The following is an 11,134-nucleotide window of genomic DNA, read 5'->3' as shown; positions in this document are numbered from 1 at the left end:
AAGAGAGTATGATGGGTCCGCATGTCGAGCGAAAGAGCATCACCCTCATCAGTGGTAGATTCGGGCCAGTTGGTTATATATATCTACCACGCGAGAATCGACTCGACTCCTAGTGAGAGAGAGCGCCGAGAGTCAAGTGACCCGCCGATGGGGTCATCTGTGATGGCACTGAGTGTCAAAAATTCCCAGGCTGTAAGACGGCATGTCAGTCCTTCATGCACATCGCACCTGCCATCAATCAAGCAGCATCAATCATCATCAGGAGCACATGGCCCCCCTGCTGAACACACCTCCTCGGGCAGCACGAGGTCGTCGGACACCAGCAGCTCGTCGGGCACAGCAGGTCGTCGGCACCACCACCAGTACTTAGGATACCATGACCTCGCTGGTACGTGGCTGGGTCAATATAATCAGCCTCGTGTGTCAACGCTGATCCGATCGGGCTCGCTGCAGTGTCTGGGCAGCCAAATCCATGAATCGACTGATTGTAGTCTGCATGACCACAGGATCGTGGACATAACTCTGCATCTGCTGCCCCATACGATAGACGGTATGCAGTCCAGTCGCCTGCACAAAGTAAAGAATTTAAACTACGTATTGCACGAAATTACAGGTATATAATTAATTATAACAGAAAACATACCAGAAGCCTCGTGTCTCCCGGCGTAGTGAGACGTACCGACCTTCTGCCTGATGAACTGGGTTCGCCGATAAAAAGTCGGAACAGTGCGGTACGATGCCATATAACCTTCAATAGGAAGGTGCTTGCGGAGGTGGGTTTAAGTCACCCGTTCGCCTGTTCCAAATAGCCAGCTGGGCGTTAAGCCAAGTCAATAATGTGTCGTCCACCCTGGACGATCATCCTCTCATAATGTAAAGGATGCCATGCAGGCGGAGTCGGTATAGGCTGCGGCATTGCCAAACTCTGACGGAAACCACCCGCTCTGAGCATGAATGCTACCACACAATATCGGAGGAATCGTGTAGAGGGAACAGATGCCCTGCAAATATGTCCGCGACCGAACGTACAATACGCTGGCAGGGTAGCCTATCACCATCTCTCGCTGTACGACGTCCAGATGAACTAGTCAAATAAGCAACACAACCCTTAGTATGGCCAACATAAATTAAACAATAATGGTACGTTTAGTTAGATATTCACCTGTGGCGTCTCCCAGCAAGACCAAGACATCCCTGATGCGCGGGACGAATTGATGGGCATGCATACTCTCTGTCAAGTCTACAGACGCATAACCACCTAAAGCTAAGAGGGAATCATCGGAATGTCTACATTAGCCGTGCCTGTGGGTAAACGGTGGCGCGAAGCTGCAGAAATCGCTCCCAGACCCAAACCCTAACATAGAAAGTTGATGTATAGTGTCAGATAAACATAACTAGGTAGAATTGTAACTAACGGACATATTCGTTGAATATTGTTGTCACACTGTAGAAAGCGGCAGGAAGCCCACAAACGTCTCTCTGTGGTGCCATGGAAAGCCGCGACACATCTCCTGTACAAAAATGAAGGAACAGAGACACTCACCTCAGGCTGTAGCTGGCTGTATCTCAAACTGGGATATGATGCAAAAAAGGAGGTCACTAGGTTCCCGAAGTGTTCGGGAACAAGACCACCCCAAAAGGAAGGATGCAGCAACATGCCTCGTGTATCGCTGCAGACATCCACCTCCGCTGAACATCGTTCGGTGATAGTATCGTGGACGCTGCACCAGGTGTCTCTAATGGGGACTACATGTATGCGACTGACCACGCAGACGCTACCTCCTGGTCTCCGGCATGAAAACCTGTGAGCAAGTGCAGCATATCCCAATATGCCTCCCCGGTATAATATCTCATGGTCCGAGGGAGTAACAGGCAGCCATCAACGGACAGGCCATATAAAATCTCTGTGTCCTGGAGTGTGATGGTGGCCTCGCCATGGGTAGATGGAAAGTGTGCGTCTTCGGTCGCCACCGCTCAATCATGGCCGTGATCAAAAGCATAGTCGAGCTGTATCCGTACCAATCCTAATAATCCTATAAAGCGCATCTCCTCCAAGTGATGGACCACGCGGGGATGTAGAACGCGGGGAGGACTTCAAAAACTCCCATAGTAGATCCACTCTCCTGGCCCGAAAAGTCGTTTGAAGCACATGTCCTCCAGATACTACTCGGATCTATGCTGGGGCTGTAGGGCTAATAGATCCGACGTCCCGAGGGCCGGATGTATAGGCGCACCATGATCGTCAACTGTAAAATCATAATTTTTAATACATAAATTGTAACAAATTATCATTAATAATTATGTAATTTTTTTTATAATTGAAATTCATATTTTTTAATAACTTAATTTGTATAAATTACTTACGTATGGGTTCCAGGCTCCGATATTTTGAGGCACCACAGCTATATGTTATTTTTTTATAATTTAAATTCATATTTTTTAATAACTTAGTTGTATAAATTACTTACGTATGGGTTCCGGGCTCGATATTTTAAGGCCAGTGGCAACCAAATTATCATTAATAATTATGTATTTTTTTATAATTGAAATTCATATTTTTTAATAACTTAATTGTACAAATTACTTACGTATGGGTTCCAGGTTCGATATTTTGAGGCTCAGTGGCACAAATTATCATTAATAATTTATGTATTTTTTTATAATTAAATTCATATTTTTTTGATAACTTAATTGTAAAGAATTACTTAACGTATGGGTTCCGGGCTCGATATTTTGAGGCCAGTGGCACCAAATTATTCATTATAATTATGTTCTTTTTATAATTTAAATTCATATTTTTTAATACTTAATTGTACAAATTACTTGGCGTATGGTTCCGGGCTCGATATTTTGAGCCTAGTGGCACCAAATTATCATTAATTAATTATATACTTTTTATAATTTAAATTCATATTTTTTAAATACTTATTGTAGAAATTACTTACGTATGGGTTTCCGGGCTCGATATTTTGACGCCCAGTGCACCAAATTATCATTAATAAATTATGTATTTTTTTATAATTTAAATTCATATTTTTTAATAACTTAATTGTACAAATTATTACGTATAGAGTTCCGGACTCCATATTTTGAGGCCCAGTGGCAGCAATTTATCATTAATAATTAGTATTTTTTTATAATTGAAATTCAATTATTTTTAATAACTTAATTGTATAAATTACTTACGTATGGGTTCCGGGCTCGATATTTGTTGAGGCACCGCGGCTATATGTACTTTTTTATAATTTAAATTCATATTTTTTAATAACTTAGTTGTAACAAATTATCTTACGTATGGGTTCCGGGCTCGATATTTTAAGGTGCCCAGTGGCACCAAATTATCAAATTAATAATTATGTATTTTATATAATTGATATTCATATTTTTTAATACTTAATTGTACAAATTACTTACGTATGGGTTCCGGGTTCGATATTTTGAGGCCTCTAGTGGCACCAAATTATCATTAATAATTATGTATTTTTTTTATTAATTTAAATTCATATTTTTTGAATAACTTAATTGTACAAATTACTTACGTATGGGTTCGGGCTCGATATTTTGAGGCCCAGTGGCACAAATTATCATTATAATTATGTATCTTTTTATAAATTTCATATTTTTTAATACTTAATTGTACAAATTACTATACGTATGGGTTCCGGGCTCGAATATTTTGAGGCCCAGTGGCACCAAATTATCATTAATAATTATGTATCTTTTATAATAATTTAAATTCATATTTTTTAATAACTTAATTGTACAAATTACTACGTATGGGTTCCTGGGCTCGATATTTGAGGCCCAGTGGCACCAAAATTATCATTAATAATTAATATTTTTTTATAATTTAAATTCATATTTTTTAATAACTTAATTAAATACAATTACTTATTATGGGTTCCGGGCTCGATATTTTGAGGCCCAGTGGCACCAAATTATCATTAATAATTATGTATTTTTTATAATTTAAATTCATATTTTTTTAATAACTTAATTGTACAAATTACTTACGTATGAGTTCCGGGCCATATTTTGAGGCCCAGTGGCACCAAATTATCATTAATTAATTTATGGTATTTTTTTATAATTGAAATTCATATTTTTTTAATAACTTATTGTATAAATTACTTACGTATGGGTTCGGGCTCCATATTTTTGAGGATCTGAATACAGTAATAGATACCTAAACAAGAGGAATTCTAAGCAAAAATACTACACATTACATTACTACGCTATAAGGCTCTAAATTTTACTACGCTAAAAGGGTCTACGTTTTACTACGCTAAAAAGGTCTAGATTTTACTACGCTAAAAAATAATCTAAACTAAACATAAACAACAAATAAATTTAATTGCAAATAAAACACAAAACGGCATGAAAGCACATATATATAAATGAGAATATTAACAGACAAATTTATTTGACAAATTTATATTTTTATATAAAACAGTAAAATTAAATCCGGATAAATTTAAGATGCTAATTTCGAAAATAAAACCACAAACCGAAATAGAACACATACAAATCAAATAATATGCATTATTATAAAAGTTTCAACTTAAAATAAATCGAAATACCTCGATTTAGAATTTTCGGAAAGCAAATAGATCGAAAATTTGACTCCGAAAGCGTGAATCAACAATAACAAGAAGCTCTACTCGAGTGTGGGACCTACGTTCTTCAAGTTTTATGTGCCGGGGGGACCCAAAAAATTTTTTTTTTTTTAATGGCGGACAGTGGGGGGACCAATTTTTGGAGTGGGGATTAGAATAATGGTGTAGAAGAAGACGGGGGAAGAAGATGGAGGGTTTTTTACTGTCAGTTTATAGCGCCACTATTTCTGGCGTTATATATATTATGGTTACCTTTTTTTTTACACCTATTTATATGTTTTGAGTCCAAAATAGCAACATTTTGGTTCCGGACTCGTATATACAGTAGTACTTCACATTTATAGACAAAAACTAGATTCTCTTCTGCCTTTTGGTTACGAAATTATGCCAGCTCAAGCAAGACCATTTTTGATGCTTTCCTAGAAGAGGTCTTCTGCAAATTCTAGCTCTTCTATATTTGGAAGGTCAATATGGTTGTATGACCCTAAAGGGGCAAAATTCACTGAAAATAGTAAAGATTCATTCACCTTTAACTATAAATCTCGAGTTTGAGCCCTAATAATAAAGTCTTCTTTGGTTGGAAGCATTAAATCCTTCATAGTGAATTTTCTAAGCACGAATCTGAATTAATTGGACTATGTGTGTCGTGAGCAATGGAGGATTAGACAAAAATAAGCATAAGTAATACATAAAATATATTTTTTGAAGCACAAATGAAAAACCCTGCATGACTATCTATGTATTCCTTGGAACCCCCCCTCCCCCCAACCACACACACATTCCACTCCCAAATTAAAAGACAAATGAAAGTTGATTTGTATTATTTCCCATTCCTCTTCAAAGAATCCAACCCATATCGAATCACTAAATTTGTCGTGTAAGATTCTATACTTGTCTAGCTAGGCATAAAGTATATGAGGGTGTCACGATCCGGATTTCCCACTCTCGGAAATTGTGATGGAGCCTAGTAATGAGAGCTAGGCAAGCCAATTTTAATTACCTTTCCCTTAATAATATAATTCCTTATAACCATTATCGACAATCATACAAAAGTAATGAAATTAAATACTAATCGGAAGTCTCAATCTTATAGAAAACTGAATAAAAATGCGGAATAATCCAAACAAAAGCCTCTACCCAAGACTGGTGTCACAGTTTCACAGACGGTCTAAGAATACTACAAATAAAGGTCTGAAAGAAACAAACTCGACACTGTCTCCTGGAATACATGAAAGAAACAGGAATATGGATGAAAGGAGACGCCGGGACCTGCGAACGCCTGCAAGGCTACCTCGGGTCTCGCTGGACTGAAAGCCTGCTCTCACACTACTGCTGCTATCGTCCGAAGCCTGGATCTGTGCAAAATAGCGCAGAGTGTAGTATCAGCACAACCGACCCCATGTGCTGGTAAGTGCCTAACCTAACCCCGGCGAAGTAGTGACGAGGCTAGGACCAGACCACCAAATAAACTTGTGCAATTATATAATATACAACGGAAAGTAAAGCAGAAATAAACAAGTAGAGATGGGGAAAGGAGCATGATTCAGGGGCAACAGATAGAAATAAAATATCAGGTAAAATAGCACGTACACCTACAGTTTAACTTCTAGCAAATAAATGAAATGATAAGGCAACTTTCATATTCAACTCATCTCGTTGCAGGCGTGCAACCCGCTCCCATTTCATAACATCTCATGGTAGGCGTACCACCCGCTCCCATTTCAATATCACTCGTGGGAGGCGTACCACTCACTCCCATTTCAATAGTTCTTGTGGTAGGCGTACCACTCGCTCCCATTTCATAATATCTTGTGGTAGACGTACCACTCGCTCCCATTTCATAATACCTTGTGGTAGGCGTACCACTCGCTCCCATTTCATAATATCTTGTGGTAGGCGTACCACTCGCTCCCATTTCATAATACCTTGTGGTAGGCGTAACACTCGCTCCCATTTCATAATATCTGGTGGTAGGCATACCACTCGCTCCCATTTCAATATATCAACAGTTCTTCCAAAAGAAATTTACTCTAACAAACGCAACAATCAATATGAATTTATAAGACAACAAGTACACAAGAATTATGATTCACTGAGGCAGACAAATAATGGCAAGTAGCAATTAATTATAGACTTTAAGGAACAATTTGGCAATTTAATATTTAATATGTTAAATGTCAGGTGGCAATTAAGTCACATAAACATGTAGCAATAATGGCATAAATTCAAGGCATAACGTTGCGCAATGATACCTTAACTCAATAATAACAAGTAACACAATGAAGGAAAAAAGAAAACATAAAGCATCACAGTAATAATGGAATAAGACAATTAATGTACTTGAACTGATAACAACAAGAAATCATAACAAACTGCAATAAGTGCACGGCATCACCCTTCGTTCTTTTACTCTCTTCCTCACTCAAACAACAATCACAAACAAGGGCAAGGGAACACAATTTAAACAATTAAATCCCATCAAGGGTACAATATCAATAACTCTTTCTCTTTCTTTCACTTTTATCTCACAGTTCACATTATCACTCGAGCCAATGCTCCAAAGATTTACTTATCTCATATACCTTCACAATTTGTGTTTCAACTCGAGCCAACGCTCCACGAAGTTCAAAAATCACAATTTCTTTCACAAGATCTTTACAACATATGGAAGTCATCAATTAATCATGGAAAATATAACAAAATCCCAACTATTCGCAAAACAAGGACTCACGGTCATGCTAGACACCAATGTATAGATACTCGTCACCATGCCTAAACATCGTACCCGACAATTAGCAAGTAGCAATTAAGACTCAACTCCTATTCCCTCAAGCTAGGGTTAAACCAAACACTTACCTCAACTTCCACGGCCAAAATCAATCCACAACGACCGCTTTCCCTCTCGAATTCGGCTCCAACTCAATCAAATCTATACAATAGTGACTTCATAATATCAATATATGCTAAACAAATCAAACCCCATGTCTAATTATAGATTTCCAAACTTTCTTCCCAAAATCCCAACATCGCACCCGGGCCCGCTTGGTCAAAACACGAGGTTCGGACCAAATTCATATCACCCATTCCCCCACGAGCCCGAATATATAATTTGTTTTCAAATTCGACCCCAAAACGAGGTCTAAATCAAGAAAGCAAAAAGCCCTAACTCCCATTTTCCCCAATTTCTACCCTAAATTACATGATTCAAGCTTAGGAATTCAATGGATATTGATGAAAATTGAAGGAATCTAGTTAAGATTTACTAACCCACAAAGTCTTGGTGAAAGGGGGCTTCAATGGACGCTTGGGAACCTTGGAGAGGAAGAAGTTCGGGTGTTTTTATGAAAGAATCCGCGACTACACTGTTCTGGGATTTAATTATAACTGGGCAAAAATTGCCCTTCGCGTTCGCGGGAACAGGGCCGCGTTCGCGAAGGGTAACTGTGCAAGGCATCGCGTTCGCGATTGGAGGAATACGAACGCGAAGAAGAAAGCTGGGGGGGGGGTCCAGGACTTGGTCTACGCGAATGCGTAAACCTTAACGCGAACGCGGTCCAGCATCGCGAACGTGAAGAAGGAATGATGGGCTGGGCCCTCAGAGTCCAATAACTCTATGCGAACGCGAGGAAGCAATGCGAACGCGATGAAGGACACACTCAAGGCTTCGCGAACGCGGACATGGAGTCGCGAACGCGAAGAAGGATTTGTCTGCAACAGCTGAAGCTCATTTTCTGCAACTTTCCTAAGTTCGAAATCACTCCGAAACACCCCCGAAACACTCCCGAGCCCTCGGGGCTCCTAAACAAACACATACACTAACTCAACGACATCCTACGAACTTAATCGTGCGATCAAATCGCCAAAATAACATCAAAAACAATGAATCAAACCTCAAAATCAATAGTTTTTCTTCAAACTTCATAAACTTTCAAATTTAGAACTTATAGTCCGAAACACGTCAAACGACGTCCGATTTCAACCAAACTTCACAGAAATATCTTAAATCACTTATAAGACCTGTACTGGGCACCGGAACCAAAATACGGGCCCGATACCAACACGTTCTAATCGATTTTCATTTCCATATTCCTTAATAATTTTAGAAAAACAATTTCACACAAAAATTCATTTCTCGGGCTTGGGACCTCGAAATTCGATTCCGGGCATACGCCCAAGTCCCATATTTTCCTACGGACCCTCCGGGACCGTCAAATCACGGGTCCGGGTCCGTTTGCCCAAAATGTTGACCGAAGTCAAATTTAATCAATTTAATATCAAAATTTAGCATTTTTCTCACAGAATTTATATTTAAGCTTTCCGGCTACGCGCCCGGACTGCGCACGCAAATCGAGGCAACCCTAAATGAGGTTTTCAAGGCCTCGGAAGCACGGAACGAGTAAGAAGACAGGTGATGACCCTTTGGGTCGTCACATTCTCCACCTCTAAAACAACCGTTCGTCCTCGAACGGACAAAAGAAAGAACTACCTGAGTCGGGGACAAGATGAGGATATCGACTCTGCATATCAGACTCGGACTCCCAGGTCGATGCCTCAGGAGGCTGACCTCTCCACTGAACACGAACAGAAGGAAAAGTCTTGGATCTCAACTGACGAACCTGCCGGTCTATAATAGCTACCGGCTCCTCCTCATAAGACAAGTCCTTGTCCAATTGGACTGTGCTGGAACCTAACACGTGAGCTGGATCACCGTGATACCTCCGAAGCATGGATGCATGAAAAACTGGATGCACGACTGATAAGCTAGGCGGCAAGGCAAGTTTGTAAGCCACCTCTCCCACTCGATCAAGAATCTCAAACGGACCAATGAACCTAGGGCTAAGCTTGCCCTTCTTCCCAAATCTCATTACGCCCTTCATAGGCAACACTCGGAGCAATACCCGCTCACCAACCATGAAAACTACATCTCGAACCTTACGATCAGCATAGCTCCTTTGCCTAGACTGAGCTGAACGAAGCCTATCCTGAATGATCTTGACCTTGTCCAAGGCCTCCTGAACCAAATCTATACCCAACAACCGAGCCTCTCCCAGCTCAACCATCCAACCGGAGACCGACACCGCCTACCATAAAAAGCCTCATAAGGAGCCATCTGGATGCTCGACTGGTAGATGTTGTTGTAGGCAAACTCCGCTAAAGGCAAGGACTGATCCCATGAACCTCCAAAGTCAATAACACAAGCCCGGAGCATATCCTCCAAAATATGAATAGTCCGCTCGGACTGGCCGTCCGTCTGGGGATGATATGCTGTGCTCAACTCAACCCGTGTGCCCAACTCTCGCTGAACTGCTCTCTAGAAGCGCGAGGTAAACTACGTACCCCGGTCCGAAATGATAGATACCAGCACCCCATGAAGGCGAACAATCTCCCGGATATAGATCTCAGCTAACCTCTCGGATGAATAGGAGACTGCCACAAGAATGAAATGCGCTGACTTGGTCAGCCTATCAACAATGACCCAAACTGCATCGAACTTCTTCCGGGTCAACGGAAGTCCAGTAACAAAGTCCATAGTGATCCTCTCCCACTTCCACTCGGGAGGCTCAATCCTCTGTAATAAACCACCAGGCCTCTGATGCTCATACTTAACCTGCTGACAATTCAAGCACCGCGCCACATATGCCATAATATCCTTCTTCATTCTATGCCGCCAATAATGCTGCCGCAAATCCTGGTACATCTTCGCGGCGCCCGGATGAATAGAGAATGGTGACATCATAATCCTCCAACAACTCCAACCATCTCCTCTGCCTCAAATTCAACTCCTTTTGCTTGAACAAGTACTGAAGACTCTTGTGATCAGTGAACACCTCCCACACCTCACCATACCAATAATGCCTCCAAATCTTCAATGCGTGATCAATGGCTGCCAACTCTAAATCATGCACTGGATAGTTCTTCTCATGAATCTTCAACTGCCTCGAAGCATAGGCAATGACCTTGCCATTCTGCATCAACACTGCTCCAAGCCCAACACGGGAAGCATCACAATAGACTGTATAGGGCCCTGAACCTGTAGGCAAAAACAACACCGGTGTCGTAGTCAGAGCTGTCTGGAGCTTCTGAAAGCTCGCCTCACACTCATCCGACCATCTGAATTGGGCACCCCTTCTGGGTCAACCTGGTCATCGGGGCTGCAATAGATGAAAACCCCTCCACGAACCGACGATAGTAGCCTGCCAATCCCAAGAAACTCCGAATCTCTGTAGCTGATGCTGGTCTAGGCCAGTTCTCGACCGCCTCAATCTTCTTTGGGTTCACCTGAATACCCTCTGCCGATACGACATGACCCAGGAATGCAACTGAACTCAACCAAAACTCGCACTTCGAAAACTTGGCGTACAACTGACTATCCCTCAAAGCCTGAAGAACCACTCTAAGATGCTGCTCGTGCTCCTCTCGGCTGCGGGAATATATCAAAATATCATCATGAAGACTATCACGAACGAATCCAAATAAGGCTTGAACACTCAGTTCATCAAATCCATAAGAGCTGCTGG

This window comes from Nicotiana attenuata, chromosome 6, assembly GCF_001879085.1.
Source record: "Nicotiana attenuata strain UT chromosome 6, NIATTr2, whole genome shotgun sequence".
NCBI lineage: Eukaryota > Viridiplantae > Streptophyta > Magnoliopsida > Solanales > Solanaceae > Nicotiana > Nicotiana attenuata.
The sequence above is the reverse complement of the archived record's forward strand: the minus strand, read 5'-3'. Positions refer to the sequence as shown.